The 25,233-nt window shown below is 40.5% G+C and overlaps 1 protein-coding gene across 1 annotated transcript in view; it reads right to left on the bottom strand.

Annotated features, from left to right (window-relative positions):
• Positions 1 to 25,024, bottom strand: part of TMEM200A (transmembrane protein 200A) — a 65,801-nt gene extending 40,777 nt beyond the window's left edge. The window contains exon 1 of the mRNA XM_037520378.2: positions 24,797 to 25,024. The gene's annotated coding sequence lies outside the window, so the exon portion shown is untranslated. The remainder of the gene's footprint in view (positions 1 to 24,796) is intronic.
• Between the last annotated feature and the right edge of the window lie 209 nt (positions 25,025 to 25,233).

The following is a 25,233-nucleotide window of genomic DNA, read 5'->3' as shown; positions in this document are numbered from 1 at the left end:
AGGCAAAAGGACCGAAGTACACTGCTGAGGGGAGCAGCGGGCGGCAGGAGAGGTCTGCGCGCCATGTGGGACCCTCCTCCGGTGGCCGGGGAGCAGCCGGGAATCGAACCAGCATTGCAGAGGCTATCGAACCAGCACTGCAGAGGCTGGGGCAGCTTTGCAACCCAACACTCAAACGCTGCGCCACCGGGGAGGCCCTGTAACTGATTCTTATATAAGGAAGCCACCAGCCCAAACCTTCTCTTCCCCAGAATAAGCTTAATTCCTTTCACAGTTTCCAACTTCTTAATCAAGCCTTATTGTTCACCCTGTGTTTTCCTCTTCATATGTAGATTGGTGATGTCCACATGATAAACCCCAAAGCAACCCTACTAGTATAATACAATGAAGTTATTGAAATTTAGCATTTTACTCTTCTCCTTCCTGAGTGGAATTTGCTATTCTCCCATTTCATACCACTTGTTATGAAAACATCCACCTGTGAGATGAGAACTATTTTGAGAAGCAGAAACTATAAATTTTCAATTCTCTGAGACACAGGAATACCTTCTTTTGTATCTTCACGAAGACACAGGGTTTTTTTTAAACTTCCAAAGAGGAAAGTTCCCCCCAAACTGAGCAAGGCTCTAAACCACCCTAGTCAGAAAGCCAGAAAATAAATACTCCAAGTCCAGTTACCAAGATCTCAAGTATGATTGTCCCAGGGAAATATACCGATGTGTATGGAAACTGTGTCAAGATTTTGGTCTGGTATTTCCTCTACAGACTTAAATCCTGTTGGCTCAACCAACTGCAAACAAACTTTCAAGATTTACGAGGTCAAGTCCACATAACCACTCTCAAAGATTCAAGGTTGCCTACCCTACTAAAACTCTCTATCAAACAAAAACATCCCTTCTGCTATAAATAAATTAAGGGAGTTTTTGCAAAGGCTTTTAATGTTGTTATTATAAATGCAAGAGGTCCAGGTGACATTAACAGAAATGTAACACCTTGTTCTTTCATTTCAAAATTTCAGCTACCTTTTACCACCACCTTCATGTAAGAAAGACACACTATCACACAATGTTAGAGCTAGAAATGCTCTTAAAGGTCAGATCCTCTTACAACTGATAATTAAAGAAGGGTCCTCTTCTATACACTTGCTTCAATGGCATTAAAGGATTATTAATGTAGGAGCTAAGTGACTTCCTCTGCCACACAGAAATGTGTCAGGTTTAGAAACAGGTTCTGGTGCAGAAGTGCTGCAGGATAATATAAAAGGACCCGATTTTCAAATGCTGCTGTTGAAGAAAAACAAATAGTGCCTTTTGAACACTGTTTAAAGTAACAGTATTGAATAGTGAACTAAATGTGGTATATACAGATGTTGATATACAGTGATCCATATCTGATAAAACTCATAGAGCAATGTTATTCAATAAAAAATATTTGAAAAATAAAATCACGGTATTGTAATACAAAGAAAATGCTTTATTAGAGTATGTCCCGATGCCATATTTCTTGGTTTTATATTTTTACTAGTTTGTTTTTTCATCTCCTCCTCTTCCTCCTCTCCCTCTCCCTTGGCCTTCATCTTCTTCTTTGTTAGAAAAAAATTAAAATTTTAGTCCTAATTGCCCTGAGTAGCTTGAAAGACTTAGGGTTTCTTTTCTGCACAAGAAAGCGGATGTTTGGAAGGGGCAGAGACAGGGGCAATATTGCATGGAGATGTTGAGGGGGTAGCGTGGAAACTGACATCAAAGGTGAAGCGCACACACATCTCTAATCACTTGCCCAGATTCTCTCTACTGTTCTGAAAAGATCATCAATTCCCATGTGCCAGTATCTTTGGCTGACAATAACCTGGTTTCTGACATTTGGTAACTCTAAAAGTATCCGTAAAAGGTTAGAGCAATCACAGCTTGGTTGACAGAAAGAATCGCAGAATCTCAGAGAATCACAGAATCTCAGAGAATCACAATCAGAATCTCGCAGAATCACAGCAGACTTCAGCTCCGCCCCAAGCAAACTTAGCCTCCATCTTCTTCAGATTTTCTTCATACTATAATATTTGTTTTACTCTTTTTTTTAAAGATTTATTTATTTATGCACACAAGAGCTGCAGTACAGGCCAGAGATGGGGGGGGGGTAAAAGGATCCACCAGAGACAGAGTGGGGAACAGAACAGGCAGACTGACTGAAATACACTGCTGAGGAGAGCAGCGGGCGAGACAGGAGAGGTCCGCTGTGCCATGTGGGTAGCTCCCTGGCCGGGGATCGAACTCGTGTTGCAAAGAATGAGGATAGCTTCACAGTGCTGTGCTTAACCCCTTGCGCCACCAGGGAGGCCCTATTTGTTTTACTCTTAAATAATGATGCTTTGTTTTAAAAATTTGAACCAAACCTGAAGAAAAAAATTTTAATCACCCATAATCTCTTTACAAAGAAAATTACAGTTTTGAAAAATACATCAGCTTGTTTTTGTTGGATAATTTATGTTGTTTGTAACCAACATTTTTCAGATAACAACTTTTCCACTAAAATAACACCTCTAAGTCATAACTCACTGCTCATATGTACCTTATTTTTTTCTAAAAATTTTTATTGGTTTAAAACATTATACAAGTCTTATTGGAAAGACTTTCAGCTTTTCAACATCGAGAGCAATGTTGAATGTGGGTTTGTTATATATGGATTTTATTATGTTGAGATGTGTTCCCTTTAACCCCATTTTTTGAAGGTTTTCATCATAAATGTATGTCAAATCTTATCAAGTGCTTTCTTGGCATCTTTTGATATGATCATATGGATTTTATCTTCTTTTTATTGATGTTGTGAATTACATTGATTGATTTTCAGATGTTGAACTGTCCTTGTGTTCCTGGCATGAATCCTACTGCTGTTGTAAAATCCTTTTAATACATGGTTGGATTCAGTTTGCTAAGATTTTATTGGGGAGTTTTACATCTGTATTCATTAGGGAAATTGATCTGTAGTTTTCTATTTTAGTGTTGTCTTTGTTTAGTTTTGGTATTGAGTAATGTTGGCCTCATAAATGTGTTTGGAGTATTCCTTCTTTTTCAATTTTTTGGAAGAGTTTGAGCAGTACAGGTATTAGTTCATCTTTGAAGGTTTGGTAGAACTTTTTGTGAATCCATCTGGTTCTGGACTTTCGTTTTATGGGAGAGTTTTGATTACCATTTAAATTTCTTTGCTTGTGATTGGTTTCTTCAGGATTTCTATTTCTTCCTTGCTCAGGCTTTTAGCCTCTGAATTTATGCAGTGTGCTACAACTAGTGCTCTTTCACTTTTGATCCTTCTTATTTGTGTTTTCTCCCTTCTTTTCTTAGTGAGCCTATTTAGAGGTTTTTCTGTTTTATTTTTTCAAAGAACCAGTTTTTAGATTCCTTAATATTTTGGACTATTTCATTAGTCTTTTTTTACTTATATTTTACCTCTTCTATTTTTATTATTTCCTTTCTTCTGCCTTTTGGTTTTGTTTGTTCTATTTTCAGTTGCTGAAGAAAGGTTATTTATTTGAGCTTTTTCTTGTTTCTTGATATGAGTCTGTATTGCATAAACTTCCCTCTTAGCACTGTTTTTGCAGTTGCCCTCATTGTCATTTATTTTGAAGTATTGATCTCTTCTTTGATTTCCTCATTCACCCAGCAGTGTTTCAATAGTGTGACGCTATCTTCCCATTTTAAAGGATTTCAATTTCCCTTTCTTTTTAAAAAAATATTTATTTTTACTTATTTATTCATACAAGAACTGGGGTATAGGCCAGAGGTGCGGGAAGTGAGAGGACTCACCAGAGACAGAGTGGGGAGCAGAACAGGTACATCAAATGAAATACACTGCTGTGGGGAGCAGCCAGAGAGACAGGAGAAGTCTGCTGCACCATGTGGGTTAGCTCCCTGGCTGGTGATCAAACTCATGCCACAGTGGCTGGCAACAGCTTGATAGTGCTGAGACTTAACCTTTTGCACTACCAGGGAGGCACCCCTGCTTTTTTTTTTTTTTTCTGTAATTGATTTCTAGCTTGTTACCTTTACAGTCAAAGATAGTAGGTATGATTCTGGACTTGTGAATTTGTTTGACTTCACAATTTGTCTTGTGATCCAATAAGCAGTCAATTCTGGAGTATGTCCCATGTGTACTTGAGAAAAATGTGTATTCTACATTTTGAGGGTAGTTTAAGAGCCCTGCCCTCACAAATATAAAAACAATTTACCTTAGATTATCAAGATGACTTCAGAAAAAGGAGGCTTCTTCCTCAACTAAAGAGTTAATTTTCTCATTTATGCATTTTGCACATGAAGTCATGGCCAAGGATGAGATGTAGTCCCCAAAACTCATCCATTCTTAAATTAACTTAATTTATAAAAGATCACTGGCTACAAGATTATAAACTTCCTCTTTATTTCAAAAACATAATGTAATTTTAAGGTTAGGGGAGTACAAGGAAATTAATTTTTTCTTTAGAGACTAAGCTTCCAATTAATGGCATTTTCTTTTGGGGATTTGGTAGAGATGAAAGAACTGGAGCAAGGTGAACAATTCTGTTAAGTGATCTATAAACATTTTTACAGTGACTGTTTTACTAGGATTATGATATATCTTTATTGTATATTAAAAGTATTTACTGGAGGACCTTTGATTTGGCAAAATAAGACAACTGCCTTATGAAGTAAACAAAAGAAATGACAGAAAAATCCCTTACAATAAACTGTGTTTATAATTTACTGAACTCTGTTAGATCACTGGAAGAATAAACAAATTATAAAAATAATCATTAAAAGCTAATCTGTGCCAAGGGCCATGATGTCTTCAATTTCCTCCAAGGCACAGGGTGCAATAGGGACCCCTGGATTCCCTAAGTCCTGGTAATGGCTCAATGAAATCCTGCTAATGGCTCCATGCACTAAGATATTTTTAATTGTATTATTTGATCTCCAACACTCATATGCATGAAGCATAATGTTAACAAAGCAAATTCCTTTTCTAGATAAACACTGATTTTTTTCTTGACTACTTCCTTCCATATGTATATCCAATAGGTTATTTAAAAATGACTAGGTGGTGCAGCAGGTTGAGCGCAGTGCTGTGAAGCTGTCCACAGCCTCTGCAGCGCCGGTTCCATTCCCGGCCAGCCAGGGAGATTCCCACATGGTGCTGCAGACCTCTCCTGTCCTGCCCGCTACTCCCCTTAGCAGTGCTTTTGGTCATTCTGCCTGTTCTGCTCCCCGCTCTGTCTCTGGTGAATCTCTCACTCTCCCGCACCTCTGACTGTTCCCCAGTGCTTGTATAAATAAATAAATCTTAAAAAAATAATTAAATTAAATTTTAAAAATTAAAAAAAAAAATGACTAGCTTATTTTCCTGTGTTGGTACTGCTTGGTGAGATGCTGTGATAAAGATAAATCCTTCTGCAAAAAGATAATAAATAAATGTACTCCAAATGTAAACTTTTATAATATTATTAGAAAGCAAAAACAGGGGCCTCCCTGGTGGCGCAACGGATTAAGACACAGCACTATGAAGCTACCCACAGCCACTGCAGCACAAGTTCAATACCCGGCCTGGGAGGTGACCCACATGGTGCAGCAGACCTCTCCTGACTTGCCCGCTGCTCCCCTCAGCAGTGTATTTCAATCAGTCTGCTTGTTCTGTTCCCCACTCTCACTCTGGTGAATCCTCTCACCCCCCCCCACAAATCTCTGGCCTGTACCCCAATTTTTTATGCATAAATAAGTAAATCTTAAAAAAAAAAAAGGAAGCAAAAACAATCTCAAACTGCCTGACCCTCTGAAACTTCAGAGAAGGAAAAAAAAATCCATCAAAAAACTTTAGAGGAGAGTTATCTGCCCACTGACAAATTAACTTCACTGTCTTTTGATCATCTTTTGAAATGTTAAACTTGATAGGAAATACCAATATATTCAATGATACATCTGGCAAACATAATTTTCTTTCCTGTATCAAAGGAATTGAAAGTAAAGTTCTAAATGTCACACAAAAAAATTTTTATTAAAACCTATAATTTAAAAACATAGGTAACAAAGTATCATGCAGCCTTTACAAAAATATGTTTACCAAAATTTCAATATCATGAAAAATGTTAATAATAAAATAAAATACATTTATAAAGAGAAAAGTTACTTTATGTAAAATGCTGGTAAGAACAACTTAGAATTTCAGAAACTGCTTAAGAAATTATTTCTTTTTTTTAATCTCTTTTTTTTATTTTATTTGTACAAGAGCCGGGGTACAGTCCAGACACGCGGGAGGGTGAGAGGATTCACCAGAGACAGAGCAGGGAACAGAACAGGCAGACTGATGAAATACACTGCTGAGGGGAGCAGCAGGCATGGCAGGAGAGGTCTGCTTGCCATGTGGGTTGCTCCCTGGTTGGCCGGGGATCGAACTTGTGCTGCAGAGGCTGCAGCTTGCTTCATAGGGCGGTGCTTTACCCCTTGTGCCACAGGGAGGCCCATGGAAGAAGAAAATTTCTAATGCAGGAACTGATCTTAGCTCGATAAGACTTCCATCCCATTAGGACACTTCTAAGAAGCTCATGTCTCAGCTACAGAGGAGCAAACGGGGGCTCAGCAAGCTTTACTACTTTGACCAAGGTCCCATTGTTCTTAGGTGGTATTAGAGCAAATCTCCAGTGATTTTCACATTATTCCTGGCAATGAGACGCTTTTCCACACAGAATCTCACTGAAATCATAAATCACCCAGAAAATCAAAAGTTGACTCTATATTCTTAAAAAATATCTTTGAAGGGGCCATTTCAGCTAGATAGCCAGACAGCAGTGGGTTCTGCAGTGAATGGAAGAGAGCACAAAGAGCTGGGACCCCAAGCAGAGATGTCCCAGGCAGGAAGGCTAACTCCCACCTTTCAAAGGTTAACTTCCAGTGAGCAAATCCCCAAATCCCATTAGCTAAACTCTAGAAAACTAAAGGATAGAAACCAAACTAACCCTTCTGGTCCCTATATTTAAATTTTAAATGACCCTCTGACTCTTCTTACAAACTTCTATTAACATAAGAAAAAGAAAAGGGGTCTCCCTGGTGGTGCAAGGGGTTAAGAACCAACCTATGAAACTATTCGCAGTCACTGAAGCACGAGTTCTATCCCCAGCCAGGGAGCTACCCACATGGTGCGGCAGACCTCTCCTGACTCACGCACTGCTCCCCTCAGCAGTGTATATCAGTCAGTCTGCCTGTTCTGTTCCCCACTCTGTCTCTGGTAAATCCTCTCAACCCCTGCATCTCTGGCCTGTACCCAAGTTCTTGTGTGCATAAATAAATAAATCTTTTTAAAAAAGAAAAGGCCGCTCCCCCTCCCCCTCATTATAGCATTCCCACACTATGATGTCTGTCTGGTATAGCCGGGGCAGCTTTGGGACTGTCACATGCAGTTGCCACAGTTGCTGATATTCTAAGAGCGCTGGACTTGGAGGGAACTTAGAGCAATCGCCAGCACAGGAACTGGGCTATGGGTTGTTCTTCACTATAACTTCTGCACTAGATATGCATGCCTATCCAGGAGGGAGTCAACTTCCATAAATATAAACATTCTTTCTGAGAGAGTCTCTCAAAACTGCCTCACTCAAGAGCTATCTTCAGAAAGGGTTCACCCAAAAGCACAGATTTAAAACCCTCCTGTCAATTTTTTTTTTTTTTTTTGCTCGAGTACAAGCAAGGAAATGGATTATCAAATGGAGTAAGTAGCATACAGCTCTTTTTCTTAGAATACATTACTGATGAAGGTTTTCCATGAGTGATGGGCACTTATTATGACAGGACAGATTAAACCAATGGCAAGTCCCCCCACTAAGCATACAAGTAAGAAGAGAAAGGTCCCCATGGAGTGACTACTGGCTTCTCCCTGACAGGACAGCCTGTGCAGCACAGTGCTAACCTCAGTGGATTCAACATAACTTAAGAAAGTACGTGGACACAAAAGCATTATGAAATGCTTCAATAATTTCATTTAATAAATAAGGTTATTTCTGAACCTTAAATAATTTTTAGTATGATAAAAAATTTAAAAGGAATTAAAAGACTATTATTAGAAGATTAAAAATGTAAAGTAAAAGCAATTAATCACCTCTAATTTGACATCATTCACAGAAGGATTCTTTTTTATATTTGCACAGTAATTCATATATTACCGGCTACTTTCTGCTATGTCTTTCCCTGCAGGAAAATAAGAACGGGGTGGGATGCTCCTGCAGAGTCCACCATCACGTACAGAATCGGCTAAGCTCAGGTCCCAAATGAAGAGGCTAGAGGCAATCTCCAATACCAGGTGTCTTGTCTCTTCAATTTTAATGAGCAAAGTTGTATTTGTAATAAGTGCCAGAGTAATCCTCAAAGTCTTCCTGCAAGCTGTTCAAGCACTTCTCTTTTAAATTATGTACTTCCCTGATAGTTCACTGGAACATAAATCTTCTACTTAGAATAACTTAAACTTCTATTTGTGGTTTTGACAATCTATCACCATGATAACCCATGACCTAGCAACGCGTTAAAAATTATATGCAAATATTTTAAAGAGTATAATGGCCTATTAAATGGGAATGCAGCAATGGTGCTGATAGTAAAATAGATGAGTAATAGATTAGTAATCAGTGTAATCATGAAACTGACCTTTAGATGTGCTGTTCTGTCATGTATTATTGTGAAGGTAAGACTTGTGCCTCTATTCTGTTCTAATTCATAATTAACAACTACAGCATAAAATTCAGAAAATTATTTTCAGTAATTTCTAACCCCATCTCACCCATAAAATTGACGACCTTATACATCGGGATTGCATCTAGAGATTTAGGTGGAGAAAGAAACTGAACTCAAGTCTTTAGGAAGGTTCAGTAGGGGTATGTGCAAGCAGTTTTATGGCTGCTATCATGTCCACACCATAATGATATCGCACTCCTGGCTTCTCTACTACCTCCTTTTCTTTATTTTTTTTTTAAGATTTATTTATTTATACAAGAACTGGGGTACAGGTCAGATGTGTGAGAGGCTGAGAGAATCCACCAGAGAAACAGCAGGAGACAGAACAGGCAGACTGACTGAAATACACTGCTGAGGGGAGCAGCGCGTGAGACAGGAGAGGTCTGCTGCACCATGTGGGTATCTCAGTGGCCGGCGGGGATCGAACTGGCACTGCAGAGGCTGCAGACAGCTTCACAGCCCGGCGCTCAACCTCCTGCGCCACCAGGGAGGCCCTAGTACCTCCTTTTCTAACTACCCTTAAATGTGGAAATTTCCAAAGTATGTTCCTAAGCCACCCTCTGCTGAATTTCTATCCTCTCCAAGGCTTTATTACCCACTGTGTGCCAATGACTCTCGCATTTGTGTCCACTCCAAATTTCTCATCTGAGCTCCAGACCCATCTGCCCAAATATCTAACCTACTCTTTCCATGGGATGTCTCACAGGCATCTCAAATGTAACATGTCCAAAGGTAAACTCAAGAACAGAACATAGGAAAAGTCTTCCTCATCTTTGAAAATGCTACCACCATCCATGTACTTGACCACGCTAAAATCTGGACTATCCTGGACCACAGTTTCCCATCTGCTACCAATTACCAATGTCTGATGAGGCTGCCTTCAAAACCTGTTTCCACTTTGTCTATTTCTCTCCAACATCATGGCTGCCACCCAATCGAATTCCTTGTTTTCTCTTCTTCCAGGCATTCTTGCGCTCTCCAATCCTTTTACTGAAAACTGCCAGAGTGTTTTCTAAAACATAAATCAGTTCATATTATTTCTCCTTATTTCAAAGACAGCTCTTCCGATCAAGTATCCAATCCTTACCATTTCTCTTAATGTACTGGTCCCTGCCCAGCTTAAAACCTTTCCTTCAGCCCTCTCTCCACCATTCACTATGATCCAATAGCAGGATTTTCTTTCTGTTCCTCAAAACCACAAACTCCTGCCTCAGCATTCTTGCATTGATTTTTCCTTTCTGGTGTATACCTTCTCCCGACAAGCTCCCCTAAACTCTGATCCAATTTTACAAAATATTTTGGGGTGATTCATTCTCTTCTCTTCTGACACGAGACCCTTGTTCTTCCCTAGCAACAGATATGTCTTCATAGCAATAATGAGGCTTATAATAACATCATTGATTATGATGTGATTTTTTTTGTCCCCACTACCAGATTATATACTCCCCTTCCACTCCATTCAAAACCTTCTCCAGCATCACACCCAGTCACTGCTTAGAACATGCTAGATGTTCTATAAATATCTATTGACCCAACGAATGCTGATTGTGAGGTTTTCTGGGCAAGCACCAAGTCTTTGACCCTGAATGCTCTGGTTCTCACTGGGTGGCTAATTTCAGGGTTTTTTCCCCTTTAACATGTGTATCACCCACATTACGCAATGAACAAGATTCAGAGGAGAAAGGCCTGGAATTTAATTCTGTATCTGCACCATGTAATTAATGGACTTAAAAAAAAAAGTGAACTGCCAGGCCTCACTGGTGGTGCAAGGGGTTAAGCACAGCACTATGAAGCTATCTGCCAGGCTGGCCAGGGAGCAACCCACACGGCACATCAGACCTCTCCTGCCTCACCCACTGCTCCCCTCAGCAGTGTATTTCAGCCAGTCTGCCTGTTCTATTCCCCATTCTGTCTCTGGTGAATCCTCTCACCCTCCACACCTCTAGCCTATACCCCAGTTCTTGTATGCATAAATAAATAAATCTTAAAAAAAAAAAAAGTAAACTGTCTCCAAACCCCAGATTTTTCATGGGTACATAAAATACCTCCTCATAGCTCTCATCCTCTGAAACTGGGAATGCATAGTTTTCAACCCATAAAACCTTGTTCATATCCAAAGTAAAATATTTCCCATTGCCTTTGGAATTCTCTGGGCTGTTTTCTTGCTTCAACTACTTTATCAAAACCCTTTGAGCATATGATTTCTGAGAACCTTGAATTGGAGTTCAGCTGCATCAGAAAAAAAGACGAATGCAGGCAATGAAAGGATAGCAAACACCTGAACCTCTATTCACTATGTATTTCCTACTGAGCTCAGTAGTGACTATGAGGACAGAGCCCAGGGAAGCCCCATCATAACTTAGGATCCTGGCAAATGCTCTCTCTGTTACTCTGAGTAAAGTTCAAAGTGCCCTCATGACTCCAAGGCCCTCTATTGGTCTCTGCTTTGTTTTAATCACAATGGCTCTTTGCAATTCAAACACCCCAAGCCAACTTCCACCCCACAGCTACTGGGGACAGCCATCACTCTTCCTATTTCCCTTCCTGGCACTGTCATCCCCCGGACATCCTAATGATTCCTCCCCTTGTTCATTCAAGTCTCCACTCAAAATCAGACTCCATCAGGAGGCTTCTGGTGACTGAGCCACACTACCCCCATCCAATTGCTCTCTGTCCCTGGACCCTGCTTATTTCTTCTCTGGTTGTTTGTCACAACAAATTATACATGTGTGGGCTATCTCCTCCAGCTAGAATGTCAGAGTCATAAGAAGAGGAAGTTTGTTTTGTTTCTTGTTACAGACCTTATGACTAAAATAGCACATGGTAGATACTCAGAAAATATTTATTGAATGGATGAATACAGCCATGTGCTGCATAATGTGTCTGTCTCAACAGATGGCATATTTGATTGAGGTCCCTATATGTAGCCTAAGGATGTAGTAGGCTAGACAATCTAGGTCTGCCCTGTGTACTCTAAGATGTGCACACTATGACAAAATCGCCTAACAATGCGTTTCATGGGATGTACCCTCATGATTAAGCAACACATGCCTGTAAAGGACTGACTGGGTGATGCTCCACTGGAAATCGACAATGTGCCAATCTAAAGCTGCAGGAGCATGTGAAGGTCAGGGAGGACTGGTGCAGATGAGGACTTGGAGGAGAGGCTTCTATCACTGGACCCTTAGCAGAACAGCCAGGAAGCAGCCCCCAAACCTCCCTTACCCTGTGCAGGAGGCTGAAGAATGGAGGATGCATTCATGGGGCAGAAGGTAAGGATGAATCCTGGGGACCTGCCAGTCAGTCAGTCTCCTGTCAAATGAGCATTAAGCCTCTGGCCATTGGGGCAGAACAGGCAATCCACAGAGTAGTTTCTGTAGAAATGAGGACTAGAACGCAGGTGGCCTTATAATGTGATAGCTTAGATAAAAGAAACAGAGCCGAGGGCCTCCCTGGTGACGCAGTGGTTGAGCGCTGGGTTGCGAAGCTGCCCACGGCCTCTGCAGCGCCGGTTCGATCCCTGGCTGCTCCCCGGCCACCGGAGGAGGGTCCCACATGGCGCGCAGACCTCTCCTACCGCCCGCTGCTCCCCTCAGCAGTGTACTTCGTCAGTCTGCCTGCTCTGCTCTCCCCTCTGGCTCTGGTGAATTCTCTCACCCGCCCGCGCTTCTGACTCTACCCAGTGCTTGTATAAATAAGTAAATAAATCTTTAAAAAAAAAAAAAAGAAAGAAACAGAGCCAGTAGGATGAGTTGCCCCAGTCCTGTTTGAACTGGACTAAAATGGGCTAGGACCCCTATCAAAGCAATAAGGTCCACCACACTGACCATGAGGCTTCATGATAAGCAAAAAGTGTTAGATTCTGACCAATGATTTTCTCACAATCACTTAACGCATCTGCACATGCCCCAGCATAGCCCTACAAGCTATAATGCTGCCCTCCTCCCGGGCTTGTGGACTTACCCTGTAAATATCTCCTCCTAACTCCAGAGAGCCACATTATGTTCTCCTTTCCATCACTGGCTCCCTCATACATGAGTCTCTAATAAAGCCTTGCTTGGTTCAACTTCAAGTAATGCTCTCTTGTGAATTCTTTCCCTAGAGGGCAAAGGATCGACCTCTGGGGTTGAGCCCCTATAGCAGTTCCTGGAAATGATAGCATGTGCTGCCTTTTTCATCATTCTCTCCTTTTGTAATGTCTTTTTAAAAATCACTTAACCAATTAATCCAGTTTCGCTGACTGCCATCTTCTGTCCCCAAACTAAGACTCAGAGAAACCCATTTATCATTATTCAAAACTCTCGTGCTCATTCTAAGTACTTAGAGCCTCACCCACTGCCCTCTAGTCTGTGAGTCCTTGAGGGGAAAGGCTGCGAGGCTCTCAACACTGACCGCAGAGACTGGCAAGTTCACAATAACATGTCCAATGACTCAATAATTTTATTTTGTACTAGAACACCTGGAAGACACTGAGTTAGATATTCATTAACCTACACCACTAATTGTATACTATTATTGCCTTACATTCAACCATGCAGATGTTGGCAGAGGTGGAAACTCACAAAATAAATAAGGGATTTCTACATGTGTCAAAATAAATTAATGTGTCAAATAGGTGTTGTAAGACCAACTGATGCTATGGAAAGCTCTATCTAGTGTGGACTTTTCAAAGATTTCACCTATACTGGAAGGGACACCTGGAGGGAGTAAGTAAAGAAGATCATTATAGCTATGCATTTTATTTTTACTTCATTATTTCAATTTTAGCATGAATATCAATATTCAGAGTACAGTTAACATTAAATCTACATTTTTCCCAGTGAAATGATTTTTTAATTAAAATACTGTGTTTTAAATGTGATTTTATATCCTAGGGTGATGTTTTTTGACATTATACAGTATTCAATATAATTAATTCTGCAAACATTTGCTCAGTGCATACAATACACAAGTCATTATATCAGATATGGTAAAAAAAAAAAAAACACATAAAAACCTTTATCACATAAAAACCTTTGCAGTGGCTTTGCTAAGCTATTTACATTCTACTGAGATGACTGTTTTTATATTAATAAACATTTTTATTTATATTTTAAAGCCCCTCAAAGCTGGGTATACTGTCTGTGGAATGTCTTCTGTGACATTATGTTATACAGCACATCTCTGCTCCCAACCCAATACCCTCATTACAGTGAAGAACTACATTCCATTCTCAGCCTTAATCCTTATTTTTAATAAACAACCTCAAACATCATGTTCCAAAAGAAAAATGGCTTCATAAATCCTGCCCACCCTGGCCCCAAATAGGCAAGGCTGTATTGCAGGTCTCAGTCCCAATATTTCAAACACAGAAAGGCCTTCCCTTCCCATCCACTCTACAAAAGCCCAGAGACTCTACCTGCATTAGATTCTTCCACTTCCCCAAAGCACTTGCCACCATCTGACAGAGCCCATTTGTCTCCCCCATTTTTTTTTTTTTTTTAATACAAGCACTGGGTACAGTCAGAAGTGCGGGAGGGTGAGAGAATTCACCAGAGACAGAGCTGGGAACAAAACAGGCAGACTGATGGAATACACTGCTGAGGGGAGCAGTGGGCGGCAGGAGAGGTCTGCGCGCCATGTGGGACCCTCACCGGTGGCCAGGGATTGAACCGGTACTGCAGAGGCTGCGGGCAGCTTCGCAGCCCAGCGCTCAACCGCTGCGCCACCAGGGGAGGCCCACCCCTATCTTGAATGTACACTTCACCACCACCTTTGTTTTGATCCCTACCTTACTCCCAGCTGCGAGCATATATTTATTGTGTCAATTATTAACTAGTAAACTTCCAACAGATTAAGTTGACTTCTGCATACATGTTATAAGAAATTTTACATGTCTTATGAGTCAGCAAATATTAAATGTATTTTATTTGCTTTCCTATGATTCACATTTGACAAAATGAGTCATAAGTATAATTTAACAGCAACTCTTGAATGAATCTCACTAAATGATAATTCAGCAAACGAATGAAAATAACTTTGTTCAAATTATTAACTGAGATCCATAAAAGAAAATGGAGTTATAATGATATCACATTCTCCTTCAACTCTTGGGAGACAATGTAAGTTATTTTTATTTTAGTTATGGATTATATTTATAGGAAAACAGAAGTTGTGGAAAAATTGAAATTGGCACTCAAAAGCCACCTCAAATTGACTGCCACAGTAAGGTTACTAGTGCCTTATGGCCTCAAGCAATGTTTTTGGATAACAAAAGATTCAGTGAGATCCAAGTTCCTCTTTCTTGTGGACCAATGTAAAACTCATCATTGTGAAAATAACATACCGCAATGAGGTTGGCTTCTCTTTGGAAACAGAGTAAAATCAGTAGGTTTAAAACTTTGGATCTTTGGTTTGTTTTGGAGCAATCATAACTAACAGAGCAGAGGCAAATCTCAAGTGTTTTCACTTCTCATCTCCCATCCTACCATGACCAGGGCCTGTGTCAGTTCTGGGAAAACAGGAACAAAACAGACATAGGCCTGCTCCCACCTGGCTTACAGCTGCTAGGAATAGCATAGGGATCTGAGCACAACAGTGACAGCACTCCAGGATCGTGAAGACCTGACCACCAAGCCAGAGCTGGATCTGGCAGAAGGTTCTCTCTGCAAAAGGGAGCTCTTGTCCTGCATCACCCTCACTCATTTGTTCTCAATACTGTAGTCTGAAGGGCATCCTCATAGGAATACTACTCAGCTATAAAAAAGACAAAATCTTGCCATTTATCACAACATGCATTGACCTTGTGGGTATTGTGTTAAGTAACATAAATCAGACAAAAGAAGGATAAATATGATTTCACTCATTGGTGGAAGATAAAGAAACAAAGCAAATGAGCAAACAAAAACAAACTCATATACAGAGAGCAGATAGGTGGTGACCAGAGTGAGGAGTGGATTGAGGGGGCGGGCAAAATGCGTAGACTTGTTGTAATGATCACAATGTAGAATATATTGTTGTCCAAGTATAATGCTGCACAACTGAAATTTACACAACTATATAAATCGATGTTGTCTCAATAATTTTTTAAAAATCATTCATAAGCTAACTTTCTCTGTCATGGCTCTTATCTGCATATTAGAAACACCTGCAAATGAATTTTAAAAATCGAGTGGTTCTTCATATTATTTTATCAGTCTTTCCTCTTAAAGAATTTTTGGTAACAAAAGAAGAAAACCAGCTGTGAGCATAAACTATTGCTCATTTTGGATGGGAGCTTTTCTTATTAAAATAAGTGAAAAACCATAGGGCAGCCATGGTAAGGGTATATTTCCCTGCACTGTGAACCACCAATCACCCTACTCTGAGAAACAGTTTGGCATTGTCTTAAAATATCCACACCCTTTGACCCAGAACTTACCTGCCATGGGTCTTGCTTAAACAAGTAATCTGAAATTTGAATAAAGATTTTATTCAAAATGCTATTTATAATACCAGATAATTGGAAACAGTTCAAAAGTACAATTTTAAAGAATGGTTCATAGAATATCTATACAATTAAGTATTATATTAATAAATTTTGCCCAGAAGTTGGAAAATATTAAGGACATAAGATTAAGCAAATAGAGCAGTTTATAAAATGTTATGAACAATGGGAAAAGTTCATTAAAAATAAGGAGAGAGAAAAAGCCAGAATGTTATATTTTGGGGGGTCATGAGGTTATGGGCAAATATTCTCTCTGCTTTTTAATAATTAATGTATTTTCAAAAGATTTTATTGGGAGTGTATATTGCTTTTATGATTAGAAATAATAACATCTCTTCAGAAATCGAAAGCAACTCTATTGTATTATAAATACTTTGACATGTATGTTCACAAGCTAATCTCTTGCATGGTTTAAAGCTTATCTGATATGCAATAAACCAAGTGAGCCAAAATTTGTACCTCTCCTATGCTAAACTTAGCTTAGAGAGAGGATTAAGATTCTTTGGAGTACTCCACATTTTAGCCACCATGTACTGATTCTCAAGCAAAATATAACTAAGTAGTCACCAATTTCAGCACCTCTGTGAGAACTGACTAGTTACAAAGGAGCCTGTTCCTTCTTAGCATTACTTTTATCACAGGGGCATCTACATCTCTGCCTATTCTAATATCGCTACCAGTCTTTTGTAATGTGTTACGATCATTGATTAATACCTGGCTCTCCCATTAGAATATGAGATCCTTGCGATCTTTGTAATTTTAATATCTCCAGACTCTACACAGTACCTGAAAAACAGTGGGCACTTAATACATGTTGTTAAATTATTAAGTGTAAGAAGAAAAATCACCTCAGGGCCTCCCCAGAGGCACAGTGGGTTGAGCGCCACACTGTAAAGCTGTCCGCAGCCTCTGCAGCGCGGCCCACCAGGGAAAAACCCACATGGTGCAACAGACCTCTCCTGTCTCGCCCGCTGCTACCCTCAACAGTGTCTTTGGTCTGTCTACCTGTTCAGCTCCCCGCTCTGTCTCTGGTGAATTCTCTCAACCTCCCGCGACTCTGACTGTACCCCAGTTCTTGTATAAATAAATAAATCTTTTTTAAAAATAAATAAATAAAATTCCACTTTAAAAAAAAAGAAAAAAAAGAAAAATCACCTCCATAACTGGAGGAAATACACTCACCAACAGAATCCTGTTACAATGGAAATCTTGGTTGGTACATGGAATCAGATACACTCTGAAATATAATTTCCAATGTGTGGAAGAGCAAAGCAGCCCCTGAGACCCAGGAGCTGGCCTGGCACTCACAGCTATGCCCTGGTGTTCTCCTGTTGATGTAAAAGCTTTCACAGAACATCAATACACCGGGCAACATCACTCTGGATGTTGATGGCTCACGACAGAAACACCACCACAATGTAAGCATACCTGAACACAAACAAAAACACAACACTGCCCAATTCGCAAAGGCCAATATCACCTTAGTCTGGCTAATGAGTGCCTGGTGTTTCTTTGCCAATTATAGGATGGTCTCTCTACTCTTGTCTCCTTTTAGATAAGATTCATTAAGAAATAAAATCATAGGATTATCCTTGCTTCAATCCGGAACAAAGCACTGCTTCTCTAAACCCCCTTGCAAATCACTTAATACAAGCCCAAATTGAATAATAACTAATTTCTAACGCTCTTACTGAGACCTTTTACATTTCTCTATGCTACACATTCTCCTCTGTAATGAGTAGCAAACCCAACCTGTCAACCACAGGTGATTTTCTGGTGGCCTCTGGCTTATCTGTTCAACCACAGGTAATTTCCTAGTGGTCTCTGGCCAGAGGGCATTGGTAAGTTCTTTGTCTTAACTAGAATTCTTTCCTCTTTTCTTTCTGTCAATACATATTTTTTCTTTCTGTCAATACAAATTTGTCAATACTCATCTCTCTCCTCCTGGAAGCCTTCCCTGATTTAGTCTCCAGATTTCAGATGATTCCATCTTTTAGTCTCCAAAACATTTATGTTCAACTAGTATTATTAAGTTGGTATTTCATTAAACTAGCTAGCACTATGATCTTAATTACTTTCCAAAGGATCTTTCCAATTCTAAAATCATATTACTATACTCCATTGCTTTAGAAGTTTTATGCATGGTTGTTTTACTTCCCATGACAGGCCATAAGTTCTCACAAATATAGCTTTCATATATGTTCTCAATGCCCTGACACTATGTACACAGTCCACTGTATACAGCAAACATCTGCATCCAGTCACATATCTAAGTAGATATAAATTTGATCTTGCATTTTCCGGAAAATATGTCACTCATATTCTACTAGTAAACAGCTTTCATTTAGACCATCTTCAAGCATAGACCTTTATAGCTGGACTTACCACATTTAGTATGTGCTAAGGCTAGCCCTCTCTATCTCTCTGTCTCTGAAGTTATTTATTTCTTATTTTTCTTGTATCAGGTAAACTACCTGTATTTATAAAGGTAAATTCAGGCCATGGCAGCTGGCAGAGGTTCCCTTCTCTTCAAATGAAATCAGTAACTAAAATTAAGCCTTCCAAACATCTGACTGCTGACGTACCTATCCTGCATAATGACCGAGATCTTACACTAAGGGAGAAAAACCTACTGGGTTATTAAGTTTTCTGCCAAAACTAGAAGTAATCCTGCTGGACAACTCTCTTTAGAGAACCTGCTCTTCCCATAGAGTCAGATGTCTAAAAGTTAACTTCAGTCTGTCTTTATAGCCATATATGTCCCTACCAACTTTCCATTTCTATCATCCAGACATGAAATTGACCTTATCCTTTCAGGATAAGATGACTCCCAGAAGATGCAGGATGAGGTCTAGATTCTGACAGATCTGGGTTTCCAGGATCGTGCCTTTCATTTTACAGTCTGGTTTCAGGAGCTTATGCAAGTAATTTAACTCTCTAAGCCTCCATTTCCTGACTCAAAAAAAAAAAAAACCAAGCAAACAAACAAGCCATAATATTTACTTTCCCAGGACTATAACGAAGATTTGGTGAGATTATGTATCTAAGGCACATAGCAGATGGTCTACAAATGTTAGTTTTTTTCCCCCCTAAGAGTGTCTGACAACTAATAGAATCTCCCTCTCAGGAGCTGCCCATTCCATAGTCTTACTGACTTAAACCAAGAATATGTTTAAAGCCAGGGCAGCTGGTATAGTTCCTGTTCTTAGATCAACAGTCAAGCCCTGGTTGGTCTATTATCTGTCCACCTGTTCAACTTCCTGACACCTTTCCCATTCACTTTCCTTCTTACACCCAAAACCCCAGACCAAGAATATATTAATGTGACATTCTTGGTTAAGGTCCAACCTGAGTGTTCCTGCCAGGTTTGCCTGTGAGCATGGAAGCCCTGCACCTTCACCTGATAACCTCTATTCTATCCCCTCTGTCTGACCTGGATTTCTAGCATTCTCATTGGCTCTTAGAAGGCTAGAAAGTCCAACATTGCAACTGTCCTTGAGTTCAGCCTGATGAACTATATTCTGACCTTGATCTGGAGTTACAGAGTTTATTAAGTGCAGACTTTTTGCTTGAATCCTAGTTCTACCTTTAATGAGCAAATGATTTTGAACAAATAACTTACCTCCTTAATATTCAGTTTTCTCACCCTGAAGGGTTTGTATGACATTTAAATAATATGATGAATGTATAGCACATAACATGGGACTTACCATACCAGGTAAGTTTTCAAAATGCCAATATTTCACACATAAAGTTTTACCCCTAGGACTCCTGATAGTCACAGTCCTCCTTTCTACACAATTCAGTTGCCACGAACCTATCAACACAATACAGAGTCATTTTACCTCCTGTCCCTTTTCTCCTATTTCTTGATCTGGTCCATCCTGATCTATTTCATCCCAGAAATATGTCTGGCAAGACAAATATGACTTTATCTTGACATATAACGTTGCCAGACTTTCACAATGTGTTTACATGTGCCAGTATTCTAATCTGGGACCTATAACTTTACGTTGCCCAAATTAATTAATCTGTGCCTGCTGCCTTCCCTCTGCCCATTTTCCACAAATCCAATCAATTTACATAAACAGTAGTTCTATGTTTGTCTTCCATCCAAGTACTCACCAGACCTGATGCTGCTTAGCTTCCGAGATAGACTAGTTCAGGTGCATTCAGGGTGGTATGGCCATAGACTATATAAACAGTAGTTATGTGTTTGTCACTTCATTTTCCTGTTCAAACTTTCACTGGATCTATAATAACCAAAGTAGGAGTCTGTAATCTCATGATCCCTAGATGACCAGGGTTTCTGGAAATAAAATCCCTTCACTGAAAATAATGCACAGGGGTATTTGCTAGCAGTACATGGATATGGATAATTGTGGGCTCCCCATTCAACAATATTCTGGAAAATAGATGAATCTGTTAAATTGCCACTGTGATAGAATAAGATATTCTGGGAACCACAGTTCTTTCGGCTCAGTATATACGTGGAGAACACTATTTCATCACTGGGCATTGATTTGGCTGGAAGGAGGGTCCCACTTCTGGAATTTGCATGGCCTAGGACACCTCAATGGCTTTCGTGTACTAAAATCACATGAAGTACAGGGAGCTGTCACAAAAGAGGAGGGGGAAATTCTCAATAACAGAAATGTTGTTTTTAATTGATCACAATGTTAGCTTGGGAGAACTACACTTCCATATGGTTTTGATACAACTGCCTGTCATAGTGCCCCTACCAACTTCCTCTCACCCTCCCTTGCATCAACCTCACATACACACAGGGCTGGGCACATGAGCAAGGCCAAGACTACCACAGTAATAATCTCTGACGAACACCGAGATTGAGTTAATGACCACTAAAGCAGGGTTGATCCCTCCCCAAGTATGTCTATAAATAGGACCTAGAAGAGACAAGACCGCTTTCTTATGGATCAAAAGTGCAAGAATTCAGGTTCAGAACCACCAACAATCACGTTTTTCAGCAAATGTAAACAGGCCACCAAATGAAGCTGATTCAGAGAAAAGAGGAGCTGAGAAATGGGAGAAAAAACCCTGACCCAGTTAGTGTGAGTCTCTGGGTGGCAGTCATGATGGAAGCAAGTCCACCTTTGGACGTGCCAGTCACATGAGTCAGTAAGACCTTTTTTTCTTAAGCTAGTCAAAGGAAGTTCCTCACACATATAACCACGTGAATCCTAACCAACTCCCTTCCCCAGGAACATAGAGGATGAGGGGGAGGGGTGGTCACCCCAGTGCTCATCCTCCCTGCACTGAAAGCTTGGGGCAGTCACAACAGCAATGGAGGAGGAATGTCAAAATTCACATCTTCAGACCTTGCTCACATTCCCTTAACTTCTTTCCTAACTTCAATTCTGGTAACAAAGAATCTAAAGCTAAATTGTTATTGGAACACATCAGTTGGTGGCACAATGGACCACAAATCTTTACACTCAAAGTTTGAGAGAAGTCTTGTCAATGACTCTATAGTAGTTAAGTCCCCAGAATTATAGCTGGGAAAGACAAGGTGGGGAGGAAGCACATGACAGGAGTAATCAGACTAAACAGCAAAAAGTTAGAAATATTTCAGGAGGTCTGGAGCTAATAATTGGTGACTCTCCCAAAATATGATCAAAATTTTGACAAAAAAAATTTGAACCTTCACTAAAATCTGACACCAACCTTACTTCTTTCTCTCCAATATACACAATCTCTAGCTTCACCTACCTCTACAGATGCTGCAAAAAGGCAATGGGGTGTGCTTTGCAGGATTAGTCCTGGTTTCATCACCTTTATTTTCCAAATACCTCTTGGGAATGGTTATGAAAACCAATTGCCATTATTTGCAAAAATTCATTGAAAATCACCAAGTACTAAGCAAAGTTGGTATTTGTTCTTTTGTCATGTATTGTGAACTCAGATGAGTGATAAGACTTCACAATGCCCCAGGTCAGATCTCCTTGACCTCCTATTAGCATAGTGTTACCTTTTACCGATGTCTGCCCAGCATGGCTTCAGTCTATCTGCCCCAACACAAACCCTAGTAATCATACCACCAACTGCCACTACATTCTGATTTCTCCCTCTCCTTATCCATCAACTCACATGCAGCATTTCAAAAAGTCCAAAACCTTGATCCAAAACACTTGATCTGTCAAGGAGGGCACAGGAGCCCAGAGAGGCCAAGAAAGGAATCCAGAGTCACCTTATCAGTGGCTCAGTCAGGAAATCAACTGGGTTTTTCCAATTCCACATGGTGCCCTTGGTAACCTACCACCTTATGCTCAGCGTGCACCAGTTCTCTGATTCTCAAGAACAACCCCAGGGTCTCAGTGATCTGTGGCACATTTCCCTTCTTTACCAGCTTGTCAGCTCCCTAAGGGAGGTTATCTCTCCCTGCATCAGCCAGCATGGCACCTCAGCAAGTGTTCACCCTAGTTCTCTGTGTGCCTGGGGACTATCAGATGTTAACAGACAAAACAGCTTTAGTCCTTAGGAGGATACATTCGATGAACTGCAAATCATAAATTCCTTAATAAAATGGTCCATCTCACTGCAGGTTTGTTTTCCTGTCTCTACACAAGTTCTATTTCCAAATGTGTATGCTTAATGGAGACTTCCCATGCTGTTTCCTAATTAGGGGGAGCAACATGAAATGAGATTTATTTTAAAACTGTCTCTTCTTACACTCACATTCTGTTTGTAAGTATGGTACATTACCAGAAGGACTTAATGTTTTTATCTTCTACTAACTTTGCGTAAGAAATGTAAAAGGTGACATTTGCTTTTATCTTTGTTCTTATCCATTTTACTAAGCAAATATGAATTTCTTTTTCTTTATACTGAGAATCATTGTAGAAATGAGAGAATTTAAATAAGCAGTTCATATTCACTCTTCATATGTCAGCATTTCTTTCTCTGCCCAATGAACTGTTGTTAAAATTCGAAACTACAAGTACAACTATAGAAATTAGATTCAAAAGCTTCAGTAAAAATTCCTTCGAGTTAATATAATAAGTGCAGTCATCCTACAAAGCTCTTTCTTGAAAAATTCCTTCTGATTATGGATGCCTTATGGGATGCCACATGCACTCACCTGGACCTTACTCAGAAGCAACAGGTAAAACCTTTCTGTGCCAACTGCCTGGAAACTGTACACAGAGACTTCCCACATAACTCTCTTTCATAGAAGGTTTCTTTCAGCCTAGGATACTAAGCTAAATATAACCAGGGTTACAAATTATAGCTAAATTATCTAATAATTATAAGCTTTCTAGTAGAACTTCATTAAATAAAATCATTCCTAAAACCTCAATATATATTTTTAAGAGTAAAAAAAAAAAAGAATGACATTAAATTGTTAAAGCATGTGACTATAAGTTCTACTTAATGGAAACATATTTTCTGTTTCTAGTCTTCATTTAAGCTGTACGAAAAATGTGACTACAGTCAGATGCTTCTGTATGGGTAAACAGTAGTGGGATGACAAAGGTTTAAGAAGTATTAAAATTCAGCCTACATTTCACAAAATGGTAATATATTCTAGTATCAGTAGCCAAATAACAAACTGAAGGTCATATTATAATAAGTTTTTCCATAATGCATGACATGACAAACCATTAAAGGAAATAGTTGTCACAGAAGCTGTTAGGCATAAAGCACTATAGAAAGTATACCTAAGAACTTGGTTTGACTGCAAGATTAAAAAAGAGTTCACTCTTTTTACTGACAAAAATAAGAATAGTTGTCAGTTATTGAAATGTTTTCTATGCAACTGTCCGCAGCTACTTCTGAAGGTCTTCAGAAGAAAAAACAACAGACACTTTAGTTCAAGTTTAGATCTGGAATACACCAGACTAAGGTGCGCTGGGACTAACTCCAATCATTAATTAACTAAATGTGAAACATCTGACTTTCCAGCAGTAACAATACCTGATACTGAACAATGAATTGTTTTTATTACAAATATCCACACCCATACACACAAACACACATCACTTCTCAATCTTTATCTACGGGCAGTGAATACAGACAGAGCTTGAGTTACACCATATGAAAATGTTGGCTTGGACAATTAATTATAGCAAAAGAATGACTAATGAAGCAAATTTTGCAAACCCTCAGTCTTTTCTTCCATGAGCAAACTATCTAGGAAGAAGAGAGGGGCTGAATTTGGGAAATAATTGCTTCGCCTCTCCATCTTGCCATGTATATAGTACCACACACACACACTGCTTTAGGAAACCCTGGCCATACACTGCTCCTGCCAAGGACTACTATAAATTAACGCTGTGGACATCTTTACCGAGAATGCTGACTCTCTGGAATGGAAACAAAGGAGGGTGTAGCTTGAAGAAAGCAGCTAGGCGCTCCAAGGCTCTCAGAGGCTGCACCTCCTGGCTTTCTCTCGCGCTCCGAAGACCTGGGAGTACCGAACTGATGGCGGACTTGGTTTATTTCCCAAACTTCTGGAGACAGTGCTTACCTAACTCTGAACACTGGGGTGGGGGTGGGGGGGTCGGGGGTGAAGAAGCTTCCCGCTTTGGTTGCCCACCCAACTCCCCACTTCAGGCAAGACCCTTCCCTTCCCGCTCACCTGTCCTGAATGCGGAGCCTCCGGGGTCCAGTCGCCTCTCCGGGCTGTCGCTTCCAGGAGCTGCTGGGACGTCGGGAGCCTCCCCGAACGAGCAAAGGAAGCGGCAAGCGGCGGGGTCGGGGGCGTCAGCAGGAATCTCCGCAACCTCTCGCAGCCGCTGTCTCCAAACCCATCCCGGTGGGGCCGGGGTAGCGGCCGCAGCACGGCCGCAGCGGGCGGATGAGTCAGGCGAGGGGGCGCGCAGCAAGGGGGCGCGGCCGTGGGAGGGCTGGGGGCGTCCCTACCCACGCGTTGGGTGGGCGGTGGCAGCTTCGGGGCTGAGAGCGCGCGGGTGCCCGCCCCGGCCGCGGGTCGTGAGGCCGCCGGCCACCTCCATCGGGCGCACAGAGCACGGGCTCGCCGGCCGCGGAGGTCCCCCGGAGCGGCGCGCCGGGCAG

Source organism: Talpa occidentalis, unplaced genomic scaffold (genome assembly GCF_014898055.3).
Source record: "Talpa occidentalis isolate TD23 unplaced genomic scaffold, MPIMG_talOcc4v2.1 talOcc4.2, whole genome shotgun sequence".
Classification (NCBI taxonomy): domain Eukaryota; kingdom Metazoa; phylum Chordata; class Mammalia; order Eulipotyphla; family Talpidae; genus Talpa; species Talpa occidentalis.
This window is presented reverse-complemented; position numbering and strand designations above follow the sequence as displayed.